Source organism: Suricata suricatta, chromosome 13 (assembly GCF_006229205.1).
Source record: "Suricata suricatta isolate VVHF042 chromosome 13, meerkat_22Aug2017_6uvM2_HiC, whole genome shotgun sequence".
Lineage (NCBI taxonomy): Eukaryota > Metazoa > Chordata > Mammalia > Carnivora > Herpestidae > Suricata > Suricata suricatta.
Genome location: NC_043712.1, coordinates 42,699,007 through 42,721,088, shown reverse-complemented (window position 1 = coordinate 42,721,088; position 22,082 = coordinate 42,699,007). Strand labels below are relative to the sequence as shown.

At 36.7% G+C, this 22,082-nt stretch overlaps 1 protein-coding gene across 1 annotated transcript in view; it reads right to left on the bottom strand.

The window, feature by feature from the left end:
* CAAP1 (caspase activity and apoptosis inhibitor 1) overlaps nt 1-22,082 on the bottom strand; it is a 51,935-nt gene that overhangs the window by 19,965 nt on the left and 9,888 nt on the right. The window lies entirely within an intron of this gene.

The following is a 22,082-nucleotide window of genomic DNA, read 5'->3' as shown; positions in this document are numbered from 1 at the left end:
GGCAAGAGTGAGGGGTGGAGAGAATCCCACGCAGGTTTTGTGATGACAGCGCAGAGCTGTGAGATCTGTGAGATCATGTGAGACCTGCGAGATCATGACTGAGCCAAAATCAAGACTCACCTCTCAACCTACTGAGCCACCGAGGCACCGCTCACAGAACTATTTCTATCCGCTTAATAACATATACTTCGAATAACCAGAGGATAAAGACTTGTGATCATTTAAGTATACAACACTTTCCAGTCAACATATTTGGTACTTATGTGTTTTGCATTAAAATTTTGACTAATGCAAGCACAAAGCGAAATAGAGACTACAAAATTATTTGGATCTGATATTAACTATAATGTATAAAAGATTTAAAATTGAAGTACATATTTTATACCTCTTTGTCTAATATCACCTACTCAGTTTTTATTCTTTCACCAGAATGACTGGCAGGTCCCAAGAACGATATCAACAAATATTCTTTGGTAATCTGGGGACAGATAAAAGGCCAATACACTACATTAAGAGCTTTGCAAGAAAGAAAGTTAAAATGTGCTACCTTGAGCCTTACAGTCAAATTAGATTTTACTTACTGGGAGCATTAATCTATTTCTAAGTATCTTTCTTTAGATAAAATGTTTGCTCTAACATACCCTTGAGTGGACACCACACATTTCTTCTCCTAAACACATAACCTCTATACGACTTGAACAAAAACATAATGTAACATGACCATTAAAGGAGCCATGGACATCTGTAATATGCTAAGAGGATACAACATCACCTATGCAATAGTACAGCTGGAATGTATGACCTATATCATGAAGAAATCATCAGTCAAACCCAAAATGGACCTACGTTATATTCTATTAAAAGTGGGTGAGACTTTAAATGTCAATGTTATAAAAGCAAAAAGAAAAAAAAAGTTGTGGAACTATTCCAGGTTAGAGGAGGCTAAAGAGTCATAACAACTAAACGTTGTAATTCACTTGAGACTGCTGAACTGGAGGGCAAAAACACCGTAAAGGACATTATTGATTCAGATGACACTCTGAAATACTGATGGTAGATTGAATAAAAGTGTTGTACCAATGTTAAATTTACTGAAGTTGGCACTCTATTGTGGTTATGTACAGACTATTGATATCCTTAAAAAAAGTCACAATGTAGTATTTAGTGTCTTGATGTATGTAACTTACAGCCTCAAATGTTTTAAAATAGACACACACCTATGTAAGGAGAGGGTGCAAATGGGTAAAATGTTAATAAGGGAAATCTATGTAAAAGATATATAAATTCTTCTTGTACTATTCTTATTCTTATAACATTTTAATAACTGTGAAATTATTGTCATATAAAAAATTTAAATAATAATGCAGTAAAATGCAGTAGTCTATGCATTATTTTATTTTCTCTGTGAAAGCCCCTTGGTTCTCCTTCAAATAAAACTGGACATCTCTATAAAGATTACCTGCTGCCATAAAGAATTGCTTTAGTACCCAAAGAGAATTTTTATAACATTCTGTTTTATCTTAAGTCAGGCTTAAACATGCTATTGAAGAATGTCACCAAACAGAATTTCAGAAAGTAGACACAGTACAAGTACACCACCCTGTGGCTGAAAAATGAAATGCAAGATGCTTTTACTTCAGTAGTATCTTAAGTTGAAAAAATATTCCAGAAAATAGCTTGGAATTTTAAAATATAGACTAGCTCATTTTTCCCAGATGTAGGCTTTGCAACTAAAATTATCACACACATTCAGAGCTCTCCAATGCAACTTAAAGATCCTTACCAAAGAGCATGGAAGGCAAGATATACACAAAAAAGGAAATGTCTTTTTTAACAATTTTTAAAAATATTTATTTATTTTCAAGAGACAGAGAGATAGAGTGAGAGTGGGGCGGGGGCAGAGAGAGAGAGGAAGACACAGAATCCAAAGCAGGCTCCAGCCTCTGAGCTGTCAGCACAGAGCCCGATTTGGGGCTGGAACCCTCGAACTGTGAGATCATGACCTGAGCCGAAGTTGGACTCTTAACTGACTGAGCCCCCCAGGGGCCCCAGGAAATGTCTTCAAGTATAAGAAACCTACGAGTATATTCGACGTCTTTTTATTTCTAGTTTTAAGAAAATAAAAAATGTCTACTTCCAGATAAGAAATACTAGATGTCAGAGTTAGGAAAACTAAAGTAATTACAATTTATATTTAAATGACATTTAAATACTTCTGTCACACCCTTTAGGTAAGATTTTTATAACAACTGGAGAGACAGAGAAGGCGAGAGAGAAAAAAGTGGGGGAAGGAGGGGACACACTATTAAATCTGGTTTGGGTTAAGCATCTTGGGATGAGTTTTGTATTCCTTTCCATTAGGGGGAAAAAGCCTATTTTTATTTTTTTAATTCCCTTCTCATATCCGCAGTGCTCCTTCTTAAAGCAGCTTAATTTACACTCTTGGCTTTGAAATATAAGAGAGCCTTAATACCCGTCTCTAGGGTTTAAGTCCTCAAACCAACATCAGTCCAACTTACTTTCTTGTACCTCAAATACAATACCACTCTTGACCCTTTCTTTTTTACAACAAAATAGAAAATAAACTACTGGGAATGCACCAAAATAAAAAAGATTTCTGCACAGCAAAGGAAACAATCAACAAGACTAAAAGGCAACCTATGGAATAAGAGAAGATATTTGCAGATGGCATATCCAATAAAAGGTTATATTCAAATATTAAAAATATACAAAGAAGTTTTAAAACAACACTCAATGGATTTGAGTCTGAGTAATACACTGGGGAGATCTGTGGAACTTAAGAACAACTATACGTGTGAATTACTAAAAGTTTGAAATGGACTTTTAAAGAGAAAGAAGTCAAATTCTATCCAAATAAAAAACACACAGGGGTGCCTTGGTGGGTCAGTCAGCTAAACGTCTCACTCCTGATTTGGGCTCAGGTCCTGATCTTGTGGTTCATGGGTTCAAGTCCAAGGATGGGCTCTGGAGCCTGCTTGGGATGCTTTCTTTTTCTCTCTTTTTCTCTCTCTCCTTCCCTCCCCTCATGCTCTCCCTCTTTCTCTCAAATTGAAATAAACATTAAAAAAATACAAAAGGAAGACACCTCTAGGATAAAGAAACAAGACCAACCAGCCAGTGTCTTCCCATTTTGGGGAAAGCAAGCTGACAATCAAGAAAACTGGCATAACAAAAGGTGTTAACTCTAGATTCTCCCCAGACTCTAGGGAATAGAAAAAGAGGCTAAAAGAAGCTGGTCTATCATTTTATGAGCTTCCTACTATTAAAATAAGAAACAGACACAGAAACTAGAGTAGCGAAAACAACTGAAAAAGAACGAAGTTGAAGGATGCACATTATCAGATTTCATGACTACAAAGCTACGGAAATGAAGACACTATGATACTGGAAAAAAGATGAACAAACGTACTGATGAAACGAAAGACAACCCAGAAATAAACCCACATATACATGGTCGATTGATTTTCAACAGAAGTGCAAAGGCAATTCAATGGAACCGAACGAATGGTGCAGGCACAACTGGATATGCATATAGATATAATTTTCTTTATTTTTTTAAAAAATATTTAACGTTTATTTTTTGAGAGACCGAGAGCATGAGCAGGGAAGTATAAGGATGCAGGTCCGATCCGGCCCTCCCCACCGTGCCTTCCCAGCCTTCCTGGAGCCGGTCGCCGGTCGCCGCAGTGGGTCGCGGCACACTGCCACGGTGGAAATGCGCCCGATAGCAGCCGGGTGCCGGCCTGGGGGGCAGTCCCCCTCCGGCCACAGGTCCCACCCAGCCTTCCCCGGTACTTAAAGGGGAAGGCGCCGGCTTCTCCTGAAAGCGCGCACCTTAAGGAGGGACAACTCCTGCGGCGCCCAATCGGGAGAGGCCGGCTGATACCTTTGACCTTTCTAGAGGCGGGCCTAGTCACGCCCCACGTGGGGCATCCTGGGCCCACTCTGATTGGTCAACACTCCAACTATTGTGACTGGCTCCCACAACTGCCAGTATTGATGGGGGGGCAGGGATTGGATCACTGTACACCTGTCATCATTTCCTGTTACTCCCCCTCCCAAAGGCATAAAAGGCCCTGCCCTGCCTTTGTCTGGGGCTCTCTCTCCACGTGGCCAGCGGGTCGGCTGGAGACTGTGGGCCCGAGCTTAAGCTTGTAATAAAGGCCCTTTGCTTTTGCAGGCGTGACTCGGTCTCCCTAGCAGTCTCTGGTGCTTGTTTTGGGGCGATTTGGGGCGATTTTACAAACTTGGGCACAACAGAAGAGGCAGAGAAAGAGGGAGTAACAGAATCCAAAACAGGGTCCAGGATCTGAACTGTCAGCACAGAACCCAATGTGGGGCTTGAACTCACGAGGGGGGAGATCATGACCTGAGCTGAAGTCAGATGCTTAACCAACCTGAACCACCCAGGTGCCCCCAGATATAATTTTCAATCAGTATCTTATACCATATATAAATATTAACTCAAAATGATCACAAACCTAAAAAATGTAAACCTATAAAATCTCTTGAAGAAGATGCAGGAAAAAAATCCTTTGTAACCAAAAGCATGGTCTACATATAAAATAGTTGATAAACAGAGTTTCCGCAAAATTTAAAAAAAATATGCTCTTCTAAGGAGATGGTGAAAGAATATAAGACAAGCAGACTGGGAGAAAATATTTTCAAGCCACATATCTGATAAAGGACATGTACTCAGAGTATATAAAGAACTCTCAAGAGGCACCTGGTTGGCTCCTTAAGTTCAGCGTCAAACTCTTAATTTCAGCTCAGGTCATGAACCCAGTATCCTGGGACTGAGCCCTGTATCGGGCTCCGTGCTGAGCATAAGACAATCTCTCCCTGGCCCCTTCACCCCTCTCTCCTGCTCCCACTCTCTCTCTCTCTAAAAAACACAAAAAACAAAAAACAAAAAAAAACCCCTCTCAAATCACAATTTAAAAAAAAGAATCCAATATAAAAAATTAATAGTCACTTAACCAACGAAGATATACAGATGCAAATAAACACAGTAATAGCTATGTTCAATGTCATTTGTTATTAAGGAAATGCAAATTTGGAACCACAATGCCGTACCACTACACATATATTAAAATGGCTAAAATCAAAACATCAGACAAATGGAACTCTCATATTCAATATCAGCAAAGTATCTTGAATGTATCATAGATAAACTGCTATATAACGATTGCCACTTCAGATAGCTGTGAAATTAGGTGATTAACTAGTTGTTACTTAACCTTCTAATTTCTGTATAAGTCTAATTACATGAAATAGAAGTGGGGGTTTTGAGTTTTTACTTTGCTTTTCTGTTTGGAGTGTCATTGTTAACTACTGTAGTGTAAATGATGGAAAATAATTGCCTATGTTAAAAAATAGTGTTATATTCTAAAAAAAAAAAAAAAAAAAGAAAAGAAAAAAAATCAGCAAGGATGCAGACATGCCCTAGCAACACCCACTCCTAGGTACTTGACCAAAGAATGAAAACTTCCTATGTTCATATGAAAATCTGCACGTGAACATTTATAATGGCTTTATTTGGAATCCTCATAAACTGAAAACAACTCAAATGTCACTTTATTAATTTTCTTTTGCTGCCATAACAAACTACCACAAACCTGACAGCTTAAAACAACATACATACATCATGTGACAGTTCTGTAAGTCCTAAATCTGGTATGGGTCTCATTGGACTAAAAAATCAGAGTGTCCACATGCTGCATTCCTTTCTGGACGCTCTAGGGGAGAATTCATTTCATGCTCCTTTGGACTGCTGGCAGAATTTAGCTCACAGAGGTTGTAGGACCAAAGTCATTGCCTCCTTGCTGACTGCAACCTGAGGATCATGTCCAGATTCTAGTTAAGTCTCATGTTAGGTGGCTCTGACCTCTTCTGTCTTCCTCTCAACTTTTAGGAACTCAGAGAATTAAATTAGGATATCCTGGATAATCCAGGATAGTCTTTCCATCTCAAAGTCCTTAACCTAAACCAAATCTGCAAAGTCCCTTTTGTTAAATAAAGTAACATATCCTCAGGTTCTAAAGATCAGCATATAAACATCTTTGGAGAGTCATTATATTGGCTTACAAGATTACCACAAATGATTAATAAACTATAGTCAGCCCACATAGTAAAACATTAACTATGTAGCAATAAAAAGGAAGGAACTATTGATAAACACAACACAAATCAATTTCAAATGCATTATGCTAAGTGAAGGAAGCCAGACTCAAAAGGCTACATAGTGTATTATTCCACCCATATGACACTCCAGAAAAAGAAAAGGAATGGGAACAGAAATCAGTAGTTTTCAGGGGTTGGGGTGGAGGGAGTGGGCCACAAAGAGGCCTGGAGGAGATTTTTAGTGTGACAGAACTATTCTATATTGTGATTATGGCAGTAGATAAATTACCATCCATTTATCCAAATTTATAGAACTGCCTTGCAAAAAAGGTGAATTGTATTGTATCTAAATTATACCTTAATTTTTTTTAATTGAAATACCACAAAAGTCTTAGAGCAGGCTCAAAAAAAACTAAATCATATAGTGGTAAACTGTTATACCTTCAAAAACTAAGAAATGAGGTAAAACAATCTTAATTCTTCTCAAAGAGGCTTTCCACAAAGCAAATAAATCCAATATCTCCACTATGTCCCTCAGCAACCTCCTTCAACAAAAGACAGCAAAATTTAACTCTTTTCTCCATTTCCTCTCCCCAAATATTATTAAGCAAAGAATCACAGTAAACTCCAGTTTTTCTCTGATCCATGATTCTCTAAGGATTCATGGTATAACTGCTCCTGCAACTCTGTTTCTGTGAAGAGGCAATATGGGGCTATATTATATATAAAAATGATGAAAGGAAATGAAAGAGTTTTTTTCTTTTTGTTTTATCCTTATACTCCTATGTTTTCAAGGGTCCTATGTTAGCATGAGATCATTTTGTAAGTGCATTTAAAGGTACAAACTTGAAGGGGTACCTGGTGGCTCAGTTGGTTAAAGGCCGGACAGCTCAGGTCGTGATCTCACCACTCCTGAGTAAGAGCCCCGTGTTGGGCTCGGTGCTGACAGCTCAGAGCCTGGAGCCTGCTTCAGATTCTGTCTTTGTCTCTCTGACCCTCCCCTGCTCGTGCACTCTCAAATATAAACAAACATTAAAAAAAATTTATGGAAAAAAAGGTACAAACTTGTAAGATGTGTAAACATGTTACTACTTTGTAGAGTCTTAAAAATTAGGTCACAATGCTGTCAATAATTAGTAATCCTTTGTGTGAAGGTTTCATAAAAAAATGTATCCTTTCATTTCTGATAAACTTTCCTATTATGTAGAATAGTTCACATCTAACTATTATAGCCTAACAGCAATTTATAAAGAAATGAGAACATTAAGTGGGGTACAGATAACCAATTTATTACCATTTACCAGCCTAAAAGCACAGTCAGTCCTTTATAATTCATATATGTCTAAGAGAATTGAGCTTATAGAGTAGTGTCAACATAACAAATTGATCTCATTTATGAGAAAAATCCTTTTATGCTTGAAAAAATATATATATATATACAGTAGTTTCCTCTTAAGCTACTTTTTGTAACTGAAAGATTTAGACACTTATAAGCAACAAATTGTTTTTTCCAAAGCAACAGTAAAGAATAATCATTAAAAATCACAATGAATTATTTCATGTTCTTCAGGCTTTCATTAAAAAAAATGTGGGGAAAATCCCCAATACTCAGCAGCATAAAGAGGAATTTTAGGAATAGTTATTATTCCAGATTCAGAGTAAAAATCCCAAAGCAAATACAGCAACGTGTTTTTATCAATGCTTACCATGTGACAGGTACTATTCTAAGTACCCTTAGAATCTTTTTCTCACTTAATCACCATCAAAACCCTACAGGTTAGGTGCTGTTATTACCCTTATTCTCCAGATTTAAGTGACATGCCAAACATCAGAGAGACAGTGAGCTATGGAGTTACACTGGCCGGCATTATTAAATTTAAATTAAATTTAAAATGCAGGCAGTTTTATTTTAGAATCTTGACGCTTTGCGTTTATTTAGACAGGCTACTATCTACAGAAATAATTCTCCAAGTAGTAATACCTAAAAAATTACAAGTAGCTATAGCCATATATACATTCATATGGCTAATATATGCCTCAAAGCATAAAATCAGTTTTCACTTTTTTTTTTGTTTTGTTTTATTTATTTTTGATACTGAGAGAGACAGAGCATGAGAGGGGGAGGGGCAGAGAGAGAAGGAGACACAGAACCGGAAGCAGGCTCCAGGCTCTGAGCTAGCTGTCAGCACAGAGCCTGACGCAGGGCTCGAACCCACGACCGTGAGATCTGACCCGAGCCGAAGCCTGAGGCTTAACCGACTGAGCCACCCAGGCGCCCCCAGTTTCCACTCTTAATCTGATCTCAAGGCCCCAGAGAAAAATACTTCTTTCTTATTGGGTCAATTTAAGCTTTTAAAGCATCAAGACAGAATTATTATTTTAAAAGTTGAAAATTTCAATGAAAAGACAGACATGAGCAGACAAGAAAAGACCCATAATCCACAAGAAAGGGCCTGAGAGGAGAGGGATGGGAGTGAAACGTCAGGAAACATTTCTAACTGTATAACTTCTGTACTATTTTGTACTGTTTCAATTATTTTCCCCACTGAGGCATTTTATTTGCACATATGTACTACATGCTCAGAAAGAATCCCAGGATTGTCCCTCCGGTGTGTTTTCACATTGCTTCCTCATGGACTGTGATGCCAGCTGAGGCTTTCCGCACAACGAAGGCAAACTGGTGGGACGGCAGCAGACTTTTCTGCCAGTTTTCTAAATCTCTGAGTCATAGATCACTCCCAACTGTTTAACCTGCCCGTGAGACTCAAACCATTTTCCCAGCTCTGCATCAATGACTTCAAATGCAGCAAAGGAACCAGGCTGCATCATCGCACTTGGAAAACAAACCAGGATTTTGGAGCATGGCCTAATACGAACCTAGAACATGGCGTGGGCCTCACTTTTTGACTGTTTCTTGTTCAGATTAGTTCTTTGGCATTGTCAATGCTCTTGAGACCGTGTGCCAAGGCATTCACGTACACTTATGGCAGCACGGAAAGATCATACGATTTGTATTTTTTAAACCATGCCCATGTTTTTGGCTATTTACTTAAAAAAAAATTAATGGAAGTACAGATCCACACAAGTTTGTAACAGAAAACAAAAGAAGGAATAAAAGGAAATTAAGGAAATAAACATACAGAACAAATTTACTGATTAAGAACAGTCTAATCAAGAATTGTGAAGACAATACTCTAAGGGACTTCTTGATGGTTATAAAGAGGAATATGGCAAAATGAAAATTTAGAGTACCTCAGAGCCCTACCCTAAAACTTAGACCAAAATAAATTTCAAATGAATCAAAGATTTAAACATTTAAAAAATCCATAAAGTACTAAAAGAAAATATGAAAAATACTTTTAATAATTTCAGAATAGAGAAGGCCTTTTCTAAATATAAAATAAAACTCAGAAAACATAATATAATAACAAAATTAGACTACATAAACATGAAATAGTCTGACATGCATAAAAAGGTTAAAGCCTTAAAAGTATTTTTTTAAAAAGCAACAAGCAAAAAATAATTGCAACCCATATCACCAACAATATATGAAAAAGACCAAAGTCCTCCAACTACATACAAAGGATAAATGACAGAGTTCACAAAAAACTCCAATAGCTCTATGATATACTGAAAGATGGTTACTTTTGTTCATAATAAGAGAACACAAATTAAAATTCCAATGAGATACTGGCTTTTTAAAATTTTTATTTTTGAGAGAGAGAGAGAAAGAAGGAGAGCGTGTGTGCGTTGAGTGGCGGAGAGACAGACAGACTGGGGGAAAGAGAATTCCAAGCAGGCCCTGTACTGACAGCAGCAAGCCAGATATGGGGCTCGAACTCAAGAACCGTGAGATCATGACCTGAGCCAAAGTCACATTCAACCAACTGAGCCACCCAGGTGCCCCGAAATACTATTTTTTTTTAATCTATTGAATGAACAATGCTCAAAATTAAATTGTAGGAACACATAAACCACATGTAGAGGTACAAATCAGTTTAAACTCTGTAAGTAAATTATGGCTAAATCTTTTAAAATTTCAAATGTGCAAACATCTGACTCAACAATTAACTTCTAGATATTTATGCTACACATCAACACAGATGAACAAGATTACTTATGTATGGAAATATTTATATCATTTGGAGTAACAAAAGAGTAAACAACTTAAATGTCCATCAACAGACTGTTAAATTTTTGCTACATCCAACAATGGAGTAGTATACAGCTGTATATAGGAAGCTTTATCTGTACTAGGTAGAACAAAACCCAAAGACATACTATTATATGGAAAAAATTAAGTGGAAAAGGTATGGAATAGTTTGCACAATATGCTGCCATTATGTGTGAAAAGAAAAAATACATACACACATATATTTGTAAACTAAGGAATATCTCTGGGAGGATACACGAGAACCTGGCTTACTGTGGTTTCCTTTAGGAAGGGAAATGGGGAAAAGGAAAAAGAGATTTATTTTCATTATATGTTTTAAAAACTTCTGTACTATGTGCGTGCATTAACCGTTCAAATAAATAAGCTCTTAAATAACAGGCCCTAGACACATGGTTATATGAGGAAATGTCCTTATTTTCTGGAAATTCACATAAATACTCAGAATTACTATAATTCACTTTATAATACTTCAAGAAAAAAGAAGCAAAAATGGAAAATTGAAAATTGCTATAGGGGCGCCTGGGTGGCTCAGTCAGTTAAGCGTCGGCTTTGGCTCAGGTCATGATCTCACAGTTCGTGGGTTCGAGCCCCGCGTCAAGCTCTGTGCTGACAGCTAGCTCAGAGCCTGGAGCCTGCTTCAGATTCTGTGTCTCCCTCTCTCTCTGACCCTGTCCTCGTGTTGTCTCTATCTCTCAAAAATAAATTAAAAACATAAAAAAAAAAAGAAAATTGCTATAATCACTATATCTAGCCAGTGAGTATATGGAAGTGTCATTACACTATTATTCTCTGTACTTTTCTATACCCTTGACACTTCTCATAATAAAAGTAAACAAAAACAAGGTTAGGGAAACACCTTTACAAGTTAGATATAATGTAAGCAATTTAGCTTAACATAAAACAGAAATGTTACTTTTCTCCACCAATCTTTGGATCTGAGGCCACAGCCTTACCTTTACTGTGAATTCATGGAAAACAGGTCAGTTTCATCCCAGTCACATAACCTATTTCTACTTTTGGCTTATTTAAAATGCAAAAATCTGAGTGTAAAAAAAAAATCAGTCTTTATATTTATTCAATATTCCGTAAACTTTTATTGGTATCTCATAGCTAACTGACAAACTTTCTTAATAACTCCACTGAGTTTTTCAAAGCAATCCATTTAATCAACTATTCTTTTCCTCCATTTATATGTTTAAGTTATGCAACTACAGTAACTGAACTGGAACAAACATGAATGACTCTTGGTAAGCAAACACTTCAAATGGTATATTTGAAATTTACACGTGTCTTAGACAAGTTCACACCTGTATTAGAGATATTAGAGAATAGTCATTAACAACCAAATTAGCACATCATGAACATCACTGAATTTATTTTTCAAATGAACTAGAAGGGGCAATTAATATAAAGAGAATCAGTTAAGTGATTAAGAAAAACTTAACTTTTAAAAATAGTGATGAGAAAATAGCAGAAAAAAGAAAAATACCTGCTACCATCTAAACAAGTCCTTGAGCAGCAAAATGAGACAGGAAACTGACGGACAATAAAAATGACAATAGATACAACTTATTTTTTTTTAATGTTTTATTTATTTTTGATACAGAGAGAGACAGAGCATGAGAGGGGGAGGGGCAGAGAGAGAAGGAGACACAGAACCAGAAGCAGGCTCCAGGCTCTGAGCTAGCTGTCAGCACAGAGCCTGATGCAGGGCTCGAACCCACGACCGTGAGATCTGACCTGAGCTGAGGTCAGAGGCTTAACCGACTGAGCCACCCAGGCACCCCAATAGATACAATTTAAAACTTAGGTTTCTGGGGGTGCCTGGCTGGTTCAGTCGGTTGGGCATCCGACTTCAGTTCAGGTCATGATCTCATGGTTGGTGAGTTTGAGCCCCGCATTGAGCTCTGGGCTGACAGCTCAGAGCTGGAGCCTGCTTTGGAGTCTGTCTCCCTCTCTCTGCCCTTCTCGTGCTCACGTTCTATCTCTCTCTCCTTTAAAAATAAACATTAAAAAAATTATTTTTAAATTAGGTTTCTGAGAATACTCATTGTTTTGTATAAAGAGAAGTTACAAAACCACAAAACAATGCTTCCCAAGTCTCTCAAAGTTCTTCATGGGGAAATGAAGTTGCAATTCAAATGAAGATCCCATCTGAGACCTGTGAGAAGTTCACTTCCTCCATTCTAAAGAATGTTGTAGAGATTCTGGAGAGGTGCCAATCTGCTTAACATTTAAAAATAACTGTGTTGGGGCACCTGGGTGATTCAGTCAGTTAAGCATCTGACTTCGGCTCAGGTGATGATCTCACAGTTCGTGTGTTTGAGCCCCGTGCCAGGCTCTGTGCTGACAGCTTGGAGCCTGGAGCCTACTTCTGATTCTGTGTCTCCCTCTCTCTCTGACCATCCCCCATTGATGCTCTGTGTGTGTGTGTCTCTCTCAAACATAAACTTAAAAAAAATTTTTTTAATAAAAAGAATAAAAACAACTGTTAACAGCAATTGCACTACTACGAATGTACCCAAAAGATAGAGGAGTACTGATTCAAAGGGGTACATGTACCCTCATGTTTTAGTAGCACTAACAACAATAGCCAAATTATGAAAAGAGCCCAAATGTCCATCAACTGATGAATGGATTAAGAAGATGTGGAATACACACACAATGGAATACCACTTGGCAATGAAAAAGAATGTGACCTTTCTATCTGCAACAACATGGAGGGAACTGGAGGGTACTATGCTAAGCAAAATAAATGAGTCACAGAAAGACAGGTATCACATGATTTCACTCATACATGGACTTTGAGAAATTTAATAGATGATCATAGGGGGAAGGAAGGAAAGGAAAAATAAGATAAAAACAGAGAGGGAGGCAAAACATAAGAGATTCTTAAATACAAAGAACTGAGTGTTGGGGGCAGGGAAGGTGGTTAATGGGTGATGGGCATTAAGGACAGCACTTGTTGAGATGAGCACTGGGTGTTATATGTAAGTGATGAATCATCATTATCACTGGATTCTACTCTTGAAGTCAAGACTACACTATATGTTACCTAACTTGAAATAAACACTAAATTATTAAAAAAAAAAAAAGTAGATGGGTCAATATCTATTTAGTTATCAAGTTGGAAGAAACTGGGAGGAGGGCTTTAAAACAATATTGAAGGGGAAAAATGGGTTAGATAGGTATGTGAAGGTTTGTTATACAATAAGATTTTCCACAACAGAGTTAAACAATAAGTAATTGGTACAAAGCATAAATGGGTTATGTGAGTCAGATGAATCACAAGTCATTTTCTGAAGTGCATCATTCCCAAAAAGCTCTAGTCTTGGGTCTACCTGAGACCTATTTTTTAATTCATTGATTAAAATGCTTACTTAATTATGTATTATTCTGCCCATTAATCCAATGCTCCAGAGCACTGTAAATTTTATTCAAATACTTTTCCTCTTTTTTTTGGAAATGTTTATTTTGAGAAAGAGAAGTGGAGAGGTAGAGAGAGAATCCCAAGGAGACTTCACTGTTGGGCACAGAACCCAATGCAGGGCTCAATCCCACACTGACGAGATCACGAACTAAGCCAGGATCAAGAGTGGGGCACTTAACCGACTGAGCCACCCAGGTGCCCTCAAATACTTCATTCTACTGAAGTTTAGTAACAGTAATTTATGGAAGACTCTTTTATTCCCAACAAGTTTAGTTTATTCCCAAAAAGTTTAGTTTTATTATTTACTGAAAACTTAGCATTTGGCTGATACTATTGCCTGTTTGATGAGCTGAACCCACTGGATAGCTCTAATTCATCAAAAAGGACATGGATGTTTTTCTCCTATTCAAAACTAAAGGTGGTCAGCAAGAAGGGAAGCAAAGGCAAGAGAAATGTAGTTTAAGTTAAATTTCCTTACAGCCTACAGCCCACTGATAGACACCTGAGACATAAAGAACATAAAGATCTTCCTCAAGGAAGATCTGCCTTAGTGCCTTCATGTTTACATTTTATTAAAGACTAAAAGTAATCTTATCTTAGCAGCTAGTCCCTCAAAGTCCTGAAAGTCTTGCTTCCAAATTCCTTAGAAACTTACTTTATCTCTATCCCCCTTCCCTCCACAAACTTTAAAGTGTATTACCAGTCACTATCCACAATCCCAGAACAGCTCTTTCTGCTCATGGGTCCTGTCGCTGTGCTATAATAAAATCACCATTTTGCAGCCAAAACATCTCAGGAATTCTTTCTTAGCCATTGGCTCATGAACCCCACTTCAAATTTCCCCAGTAGTAGCTGTGTTAGGATAGCTCAATAGGAAAACTACAGCAGCTGCTAATCCCTAACTAACAGCATCAAAGTTCTATCACATATCACTGCCAAGGTTCATCAACAGAAGAGTGGTCATACAACACAGTTCTAGCTATTGCTCTCAAAGAGACAACTGACCAAGCCAGAAAAATAGCTCAATATTTTCAAGAATAACCATCTTAATGCAAAAGTAGTCATTTTAACTCACCCATATCTAAGCACTATACTCTTCTTACATTCTATCTTCACTAAAGTGCCTAACCCTCAAGTGACAATGAATAGCAGTAAACAGTAAGCTACTCCTATTTTGAAGGGTGGAATAGTTTATAAAATATTTTAAAAATATAGTTATTACAAAGTACTAAAATCTAGCATATTGTAAATAGTAACCAGTACATTGTAACTAGTAGTGGATGACACCAACTTGATCTTTTCAACCACTTATATTTATAATACCCATGTATTCCACTTTTTTAAGTTTATATTTTTAACGGTGGGAGAAGCCAAGCGAGAGGGAGAGAGAGAAGCCCAAGCAGGCTCCAAGCTATCAGCACAGAATCCAATTTGGGGGCTTAAACCAACAAACTGAGACGATGACCTGAGGTGAAGTCAAGAGTCACACACTTAACTGACTGAGCCACCCAGGGACCTCCCCAACCATGTATTCCATTTTTAAACAAAAATATTCACATTTGAGATGCACAAAACAGATGATTATATGGATATTTAAAATACTTCCTGCCCAAAATTATTCACTTTGTAGAAACAATTTCCTGTTCACTATTCACTAGTTTAAATATTTTAGTGAACATAAAATGGTTCAATTTTTATGTGTTACCTAAAACTTCTAATGCTTATTTAGGAATCTATTTTTTTAAGTTCATCATCCAAAACAGGAATCCAGTAATAGCTAATTTAGAGTATGTCCATTCTCTGCCAAGAAAGTAGCAGTGACCAGGATCAGTATTTCCATAACATTCATATAGGAACTACTTTGTGCTGTACCTTATTTTGAAAACCTGGATTTTTAAATTTCTTTATCTTCTAGAATTGTGATATTATCTCAATAACATTTATTATCTATAGGGAAACATAGTTCATTTCCACCAAACCTACCCTCAATATCACTCACTAAAAACACATTAATGTAAAACTCATGAAAAGTTATTTATGAGAGCAATTCTAAACCATTGCTAAAATACCCCTAAAGTATTTGTATTTTTATTTTTTATATATAAAACTTCAATCCTGATTATTTTATTGCACTTTTCAAGATTTAAATACCAATGCAAACATTTTTTAGAGCACAGTCATCTTACATTATAGGCCTAACTAGTACCTATCTTCATTTTTTGTGCTATTTTAGCTGAAAAGCTTCTTTTCCAGCACATTTCAAATGGAGACAGCACTCTAATTCCAGGCCTATTACTTTATTTACTTAAAATCACTGTTCTTGTTTTATTTTTATTTTTTTAATGTTTTATTTATTTTTGAGACAGAGACAGAGACAGAGCCATGAGTGGGGAAGGTCAGAGAGAGAGATCACACACAGGATCTGAAGACAGCCTCCAGGCTCTGAGCTGTCAGCACAGCGCCCGACATGGGACTTGAACCCACGAACATAAGATCATGACCTGAGCTGAAGTTGGAGGCTTAACTGACTGAGCCACCCAGGCGCCCCATAAAATCATTGTTCTTATTAAGCAACTATCATAATTTGTGACATTTGCAAATCTTGTCACAATACCTAACAGTTCTAAAACACTATAAAACTAGAGATGCTGAGGTTTTTTGAACTGTTAATATAAACTTCTTCATTTGCTTACCTAAGATGAACTAAACTGAAAACCTCATCCCTCACCCTTTTGAAAGTGAAGATATTTAGAAACTAATAAAATTTTACCTTTCATTTTTTTTGAAAGAAGAAGTTTTACCTTTAGGTTCCTAAATCTCATTTCTATAAAAATTGTTACAAGTTAACACTCATTAATTTCAAGTTTCAAAGCAGCACACTGTCAAAAATTCCCCTTAACTACTGCTTCTGCCTTCTTGTTATTTTTGGTAGTTAGAAAAAGATTAATTTGTATAGGGCATATTAAATACCATATACATACACATACCCATATACACCTTACATTGAAAATTTTAACTTTATAGCTTCTTAGACAATTCTAAGAAGCTTCCAATAAAAACTGTAATAAAAGCAAATAGGTTGCCCATTGAAATAAAATAGCAAATTTTCATATATTTTAGTAACATAGATTACTTTAACTGGACCTATCTGAAATTATTTTTATTCATTAAAATTAGGATAAAAAGGTAGAAAAGTTGATAAGACACTGACAAACATAATTTGTTGCAATGTCAACCCTTTGGCCCTCCTTTGTTTTTCCTTCAATCAGTTTCATTTTATAGATATTTTGTACATTAAGCATTCAGGCAAATGAAGTACTATGTAGCACACTGACATACATACATACCAGACAAAATTAGCTACACTCAGCTACAAATAAGTTTATGCTGAGTGTATGCTCCTAGGAAAAGTTGTCAGATCTGATTTTTCAAAATTCCCCAAAATACAGATTTTTGGTGTGATATGACTTGATTTTTAAATGCTAGAAACCATTTCAAATTTTTACATGTTTAAATCAAACAAAACCTCCCTATGGCTCCAGGCAACCAATCTGTAATTCTGGCTTCTATCCACATTTTAATCAGGTACCTTGCATTAGTTTTCTATTGCCACTGTAACAAATTACCACCAATTTAGTGTTTTACGACAATATGAACTAATTCTGTTACTCTTCCGGAAGTCAAAAATCCCAAAGGAGTCCTAGCACAGGAGAATCGAGGTAGTGATGCTTCCTTCTGGAGGTTCCAAGGAAGAACCTATTTCTCTTTTCCAGTTTCTAAGAAACTACCCTACACTCCTTAGCTTGTGACTCTTTTCCAAGCACATCATTGGAACCTCTGTTTCCGTCATCCCATCTCTTTTGGATGCCATTGACCTTCATATTACCCTCTTATAAGGTTTCTTGTGATCACACTTCTCCTAACTGGTTAATCCAAGATAATCTTCTTATCTCAAGATTCCTAATTTAATCACATCAGCAAAGTTCCTTTCTGCATGTAAATTAACATATTCTATATGTTCTGGGGATCAGAACATAGACCTCATTGGAAAGAAATTATTCTGTCTACCATATTTCTGTTCTGGGAGATTTTTGGTAAATTCTTGAGATGTTTCTACATAGATGGTTTTATACCATGGTCTGAAAGTTTGTGTCCCCCACAAAGTTCATATATTGAAATCTTCATCCTCAAAACTGACGGTATTAGTAGGTGGGACCTTTTGGAGATGGTTAGGTCATGAGACTAGAGATCTCCTGAATGGGATTATAAATCTCTTTTTTTATAGTAATCTTCACACTCAAACTCATGTCCCCAGATCAGGAGTTGCTTGCTCTATCACCTGAGCCAGCCAGGCACAGATCATTACTCTTATAAAACATTTTCCACAGATCTCACAGCCCTTCCCACCATGTTAGAATGTAAGAAGTCTGCAACTGGGGCACCTGGGTGGCTCAGTCGGTTGAGCGCCTGATTTCTGCTCAGGTCATGATCTCACAGTTCGTGAGTTCAAGCCCTGCATCAGGTTCTGTTCTGACACCTCAGAGCCTGAAGCCTGTTTCGGATTCTGTGTCTCCCCCTCTCTGCCCCTTCCCAGCTCATGCTCTGTCTCTCTCTCTCTCCCTCAAAATAAACAAACATTAAAAAAAAAAAAAAGAAGTCTGCAATCTGGCTGCAAGAGCCTTCACCCAATCATACTGGTACCCTGATCTCAGACTTCCAGCCTACAGAACTAAAAAGTAAATTTCTGCTATTTATAAACAATCCAGTCTGTGGTATTTTGTTATAGCAGCCCCAACAGATAAACACATTAAGCCTGTGTAAATAGGGAGTTTTACTTTTTCCTTTTAATCCATGTGACTTTTCTTCTCTTTACTGAGCATGTTGGGACTTCCAGTACATTACTGAACAGGAGTAATGAGAGTAGGTATTTTTGTTTGATCCTATCTTACAAAGAAACCAAGCAGATTTTCAAAATTAAGTAAGCCATTATCTGTATGCATTTGTTTTTAAGTTTATTTCATTGTTTTTTGTTTCCTAACTTCTGGAATACTCAGTTCCCTTATTTTATTTGGGGATTAGTTATATATATTTAAGACAAAATTTTCCTCAGAGTACTACTTTGGCCGTATCCCATAGAGCTGGTTAGTTTTACAATTCCTCTTTAACCTAAAAGCTGTTAAGTTAAAAAATATGTAGGTAGTGAGTTTCCACAGCCTTTTTGTCCATTTTAGTTTATTGCTCTAAAATCAAGACAGTAGTTCTTTGAGAACTTGATTGACCTTTTATGACCAAACTTATTAACATTTTTTGTGGATAGTCACAGAAGATATGTTATGTTTTCAGAATATGCTCTACATCAATTAATTCATTTAGGTATTCAATATCTTAATTATTTTTCATCCAATTGATTTATCATTACATAGATGAGAAAGATAAAATTAAGTTCCTATTACTTATGCACTTCTGGTTTCACATCACAATTCCTGTAGTTTTTGCCTCATAAAAGCTATACAGAGGAAACAGACATATATGTGGCATATGTATGTTCCTGTTAGATCATCTTTATTCATTTCACATTATTATAAACTACACTTAATTGTCTTGCATAAATCTTTTTGTACTGAATTCAGCCTTTACTAGTATTAGGACTATACCACCTTGCTTCCAAGTGTTTCTCCCAGATCTTTTGTTTGGTTATTGACTTTATTTATGACATAATTTACCACTTAAACATAAAAAAAAATTCTCACACAAAATCATCTTTTTTAATGTACCTAAATCTTGGTATCTTTACCCAAATGTACCTGGGTTTTTAGTCTTATTTAAGAACTTCACCCACTACCATCATACATTACACAATTAAGAAAGTTATGCTTTCAGGGCGCCTGGGTGGCTCAATCGGTTAAGCGGCCGACTTGGGCTCAGGTCACGATCTCACAGTTCATGGGTTCGAGCCCTGCAACAGGCTCTGTGCTGACAGCTCTGAGACTGGAGCCTGCTTAGAATTCTGTGTCTCCCTCTCTCTCTGACCCTCCTCCACTCATGCTCTGTTTCTGTTTCAATAATAAATTAAAAAAAACATTTAAAAAAACAAAGGAAAGTTATACTTTCTATTATTTTCAGACAATTTTTGTCTTTTAATAAAATGTTAGGATTTTCTTCCAAAGTTTCCTGTAAAATGTATTTGAAAGCACATTATAGTTTTTATGATTTGTAGAAGAGAATTTTGTTGTTGTTGTTGTTGTTGTTGTTGTTTAGTTCCCTGTGACAGCACATGAATGCGCCTGATAGCTGGTAAAACATTATTTCTGGGTGTTTGTGAGGATGCTTCCTGAAGAGATTAGCATTTGAACTGGTGAACTGAGTAAAGCAGATAGCCCTGAGTTGTCATCATGCAATCCCTTCAGGACTAGGATAAAAAAGGCAGAAGGGCAAATTAGCTCAGTCTGCTGGAGTTCAGACATCCACCTGCCCTGGAAGAGGGCACTCCTGGTTTCTGGGCTTTAGGAGTTCTTCAGACTAAGACTGTATTTTGCCACCAGTTCTTCTGGTTCTCCAGCTTACAGAGAGCAGCTGAGCAGATCATGGGACTTCTTGGCACCCATCGACACATGAGCCAATTCCTGTAGTGAAACTCTTTTATATATCTATACATATCCTACACACACACACATATCTGTCTGGAAAGCCTTAATGCATTTCTCCCTTTTTGTTTTTTATAATTTTTTTATGTTTTTATTTATTTTTGAGAGACAGAGAGAAACAGTGCGAGCAGGGGAGGGTCAGAGAGAGGGGAGACACAGAATCCGAAGTAGGCTCCAGGCTCTGAGCTAGCTGTCAGCACAGAGCCCGACGCGGGGCTCGAACCCACAAACCGTGAGATCATGACCTGAGCCAAAGCCAGACGCTCAACCGACTGAGCCACTCAGGGACTGCAATGCATTTCTGCTATGAGAGAAAACAGTTCTTAATTTTCTTATGCTTATGTACAGTCCACCTTACCAAATTCTAGTCTTTTTTTAAAAAAACCTAGAATCTCCCAGTTATTCTAGGTTTGTCATCTTATAAACTGAAAAGAGATATACTGTTATTTCTTCTTTTCCAAAGTTTATCATAGCAAAATTACTCTCCACCACCCATCTTTCTTTTGGTTTAACTGCATTTGCTAAACCTCCAAGAAAATGTTTAAAATTAATGACCATAGTAGGCCTGCTGTCTAGTTCCTCATTTTAATTCACTAAGTGGGTAGTAAAATAGTCAAATGCCTTCAACATATCTGAATCATTTTCTATGGTAACTTTTTTACCTATAGCTTATATTAGAAATGACTGCTGAATATTATCAAAGGCCTTTTTAGCATCTACTTATTGAGCCATATAATTTTTCTTCTTTAATTTGCTGATATGAATTATGCTAATAGACTTTCTAATTAAGTTTCCTGTAAATTCCTGGGATAAATTCTACTCAGTCAGTGGTGTAACTGCTCACTTGATACAACACTGGATTCTACATGCTAATTTGTACTTACAATCTTTACATCTATATTCACAAGTGAGAAGGCCTATAATCCCCCATACATTTTTTTTGTCACCACTTATGAGATTTGGGGTATTAAAGCTATGCAGAAATCCTAAAGTAAATTGAAGACCTTTACACCTCTTCCTAGTGCCTGGAATAATTTAAATAACACAGGTGTAATGTGTTTGAAACTAACAACAGAAGGCATTACTGAATATTTTAATAGCTGTAAACACATTACATGTTTTGACTCATTAAGTAATATTTCAGCTGTGAATTCACCTGTCTTGGGAGATTTTTCAACAAGAGATCCCTATTCACTTTCCAATTTCTTCTTTGTTCATCTCCAAATTTTCTACTTTTCAGAAAGTCAATTTGTTTTATTTGATAGAATATCAAATAGATAGATATAGATAGAAAATCATCCATATGCTAGTTTCAACTGTTTAAACAATGCTGTGTGTGAATTCACACCTATCTATAATTATGTGATTTTATCTCCTTCTTTCTTTCTAATATTAATTATAATTGCTCTCCACTGATGTCCTTACTTAAACCAAGGAGTTAATCTATGTTCTGGTCTATACAAAGACCAAGTTTAGAGATTTATTCATCCTTTTGTTTGTTTTCTATTTCTTTAGATTTAATGTTTACATTTGTTGTTTCATTTTTCCAACTCTCTTTTGGCTTGTTATTTTTAAAGTTATTTTCTTATGTTTACTTATTTTGAGAGAGAGAACACATGCACATGAGCATAGAAGGGAGGGGTGGGAGGGAGTGAGGGGGAGAGAGAGAGGGAGAGAGAGGGGGAGAGAG